A 3,730-nucleotide genomic window follows, 5' to 3' on the forward strand; every position below is an offset into this window, starting at 1 on the left:
AAATAAATACAATTTTGTTTTATTTTTCATTGGAATGACATTATTGTAAATTGATGTTTGTATGTTTCTATGTTAGCAATATGAATTTGATTCTTTCGTGTTTGGTAATGTCAAAAATTTTCAAATAAGGAAAGATTCTCGTCACCCATGTTTCAATTGGAAATAAACTTGGAATCATGAAAGTTGTATTGTATGATGAATGAGAATTTTCATCTTTGGGAAATTAAGACTAATTCCTTGTTCATATGTATATGTGAGTCAAGTGAAGGACTAAGGATCAGGTACACTAGGTGTACACTAGTCAGGTCCACCATAAAAATCGATAAAACTATTCATCATGATTTACTAAAGTTTAATAAACGTGGTTATGCCTGCAAGTTAAAGTATGATTGTGAAACATTGGAAAAGTTTCAACGGATGGCAAAAGGAATGAGAAGAATCAAATTAGGCAGAAAGATAAAAGTTTCTCCAATCTAAAAAGATAGGAGAGTACTTTAGAATTGTGTTTTATGATCATCTTAATGTTTATGGAAAACCATATCACAATTGATCCTCTAAATACATCTTAGTGCATTTGTATGGCTAAGAAGAGGAATTGTGAATTGTTGAAATAGTTTAAATCAAGAAGATGAGTCATACTTCGTTCCCAAAAAAAGTCTTAGAGTCATACTTCAAGATTGTAACCTTGAGTGACATAATCTTAAGAAGGGTTTAAAACACGTATCACATGTAGAGTCAAAGTTTTGTACTCTTGTACATTTGAAATTGGTAACATTGTGATGTTTTGGATAAAACAAAGACCAACTAAGGCCAATTGTGTGAAGTGTTAATCTTGATAAGAATCTGCACTAACTCTTTAATATTTGTTTGTCAAGGAATGATTCATTACAAGAGAACCTTATATGTGAAGAGGTCAGTGGGAGTCTTGAAGATCTTGAATGTTTTAAGAACTAATCAGGAGTAAACCTATTCTTAAACACTAGCACAAGACATGAGATTTGTAACCTATCGTGTTGACATATTCTTGTTTTTGTGCCCATTCCAGTAAAGTTGACAATGCATATGATTTCTATAAGTTCTCATTTGTTTGCATAATAACCAAGGAAGCAACGGTAGGCCCTTGGGCTACCAGGTGGCAAGAAATTAAGATTGAACAAGTTCAGTTCATATGAGTTTGGATTTGTCGCTAACCTTGTCTTGTGGTTATGGTTATGACAAATTCACATCGACTGGAACACATACACCATAAAATCTAATTGTCATAAGGTTTCTCTCTGATTCATGAAAATGATGGTGATGAAACCCTTTCACTAATTAGATTTGAAGGAGATAGAATTGTGATATTTGGATTCTCAAATTCAATTATGATTACAACATCCCTCTTCATAATTTGAATTGTGAGAACAGCAAAGGGTCTAAACATTTGGAACTTATTGTCATAAGTTCTGAATAGTTAAGACACACATATGAGTTATATAAGGATACGTGTATGACTTTGAGAACCCTAGATAAAGTCTTATCGATGCATCTCATATCAAAATTCTGAAATTTTGTAAGAAAGTCAATAAGTATTGATTTCTAGATGTTCAGCTGATTTCTGGGTACATGTCAAAACTAGTGGGAACATAAGTGTTATGCTAGTGAAAGTTTCAATTTGCAATGATGTAGGGTTTGAAAAGTTGTTTCGCTATAATTAAGAGAGAGGAATTCATACTTCATTTAAAATCTAAAATCTTAGATTGAGATTTTAATCAATTTTTGTCAATTATATATATCACAACTAGAAAACAGTCCTTTAATGACGCACAAACAATGACATGAACTGATACAGGACACACATTTGTGTGTATCCTAAAAAATAATGTCAGTTTTCTAAAATTTGAAGGATAGATGACATGCATTTTTTCATGCCCTAAAATTAGTGTCCAACAAAAAAAACAGGGAGGACACCAATCAAAAAAAGTGTGTCGTGTAAATGTGCTGCTTTATATTTTTTAAGGAAAGTGCAGTCTTTGTTTTTTAACAGCCCATGGGGGGAAATGAAATCCCAAAATATAAAACACCCCAGTTGGATGCAGCTCCTTCTTCTCCTTCTAAAATACTCTACCAAAAAAACCTAATCATCCTTTAAGAAGTTCGTCTTCCACCACGTCTGCACTAATTCTCTGTCCCCCCTTCTCTCTCTCTCTCACTCTCTCTCTCTCTCTTTCTCTCCCTTTCTCTCCTTTGGGATCAGATTCTTGAAAGATAGATACCCTAATCATTGCCCTAACTATGACATGTCTTACAAACCGAGATCTTCAAATCACAACGAAAGTGACGACCACTATGACAACTGTCGGCTATAAAACCATTACCAAGATGTTAGAGTCCCGCACAGACTCTGTACAAAGTTCCCACATCTCCTAAATATCTCTTTCAAGATGAATCCATCCATCAACGGCGTTCATGGGGTGAACACCTAATATAGTATACCGACATCGGTTACCTCAACAGCGTAGTAGTTGGCACATGGAAGGGTTTAGTGGAGGGTGTAAAGGATTCTAAGGGCAGAGACACTATGAAACTTATGGTTAATCGGAATGATGTGTGGTGGCTGGATTAGCGAATGGAGCGTGGTGGCTAGATTAGTGACTGGAACGCTTTACAAGGCGGTGATGGGCCCTAGGTCGATGGCTGTTGACGGAGCTAGTGGTGGAATAGCATTCGGATTAGCCATGATCGGGAAATAGATTTTGAAGAGATGCGTACTAATCTAAGCTCAATATGTATTCAATTTCATCTTATTACAAGTTTTGGTCTTTTGAGATTTCCGAAGGTGATTCATATGTAGTCTTTTACAATATTTTAGATGGTTGACATAATTTGGCATGGAATGAAATGTGTGATTTTGTTTTGTGCACTTGATAGTTGAAACCCTTTATGTTGTGTACTTTATAAGTATCTGGAAGGGTTTTGTACAAAATAAATCATTGTAAACTTTGATATGGGAATTGTATCAACACAAATTAATGTGGCTTTAATGGTTGATGAATATTTGCTCAGGTGAGAACCTAGATTGAATATTTGTTTGATGAATATTTGTGATGATTGATTATTGCAGATGCAGGGCTGTAAGGCTTTAGACTTATCATGTCCTTATTGTTGTGTTAGTTTTAAGTGTCCATCTATACTGTTACATACAAACAATAGCCCTTTAAGGTATGGAAATAATGCTATTAAGATTTTCATACAAGAATTCCATTTTATTCAAACTTTTTTTTACTAAAATTGGATGTAAAATTCTAGTGTGATAATGAAACATATGAGTACACAACACGAAGTTTAAACTTGCATGTTGTTGGTGAGTCTAAGAGAGGAACAATATTCCCAAATTACCCTCGCTGTAATGGTCGTCTTGTGAGAAAGGTTGGTTTTCATCTCAAAAAACACTATTTTTGTCATTACCCTTCATAGAAAACTGATGTTTTAATATTTGACTAGTATTTAGAGCATGATATGTACAAGTAACTCTCTTACTTCTATTATCTTTTGGATGTTGATCGATGCAATGAATATGTTAATTTTTTTTTCATTAGTTAAACATTTGAGATATTTATATGAATTGTTTTATAATTAGTTAACATGCCTGATAAGACTATTAGACATGACTTTTAGTATAGGTCAAAAGAGGAGTTAGTGAATTTACCTAGAAAAGCTTAAAACTCTTAATACTGAAGTTGAAAAGGAG

General features: G+C 33.8%; 1 pseudogene; it reads left to right on the forward strand.

Annotated features, from left to right (window-relative positions):
• Positions 1 to 2,279: 2,279 nt before the first annotated feature.
• On the forward strand, positions 2,280 to 2,759 carry LOC145041140 (mitochondrial import inner membrane translocase subunit TIM23-1 pseudogene; annotated as a pseudogene).
• The last annotated feature ends 971 nt before the right edge of the window (positions 2,760 to 3,730 follow it).

Source organism: Lactuca saligna, chromosome 4 (genome assembly GCF_052625555.1).
Source record: "Lactuca saligna cultivar CGN05327 chromosome 4, ASM5262555v1, whole genome shotgun sequence".
Classification (NCBI taxonomy): Eukaryota; Viridiplantae; Streptophyta; class Magnoliopsida; order Asterales; family Asteraceae; genus Lactuca; species Lactuca saligna.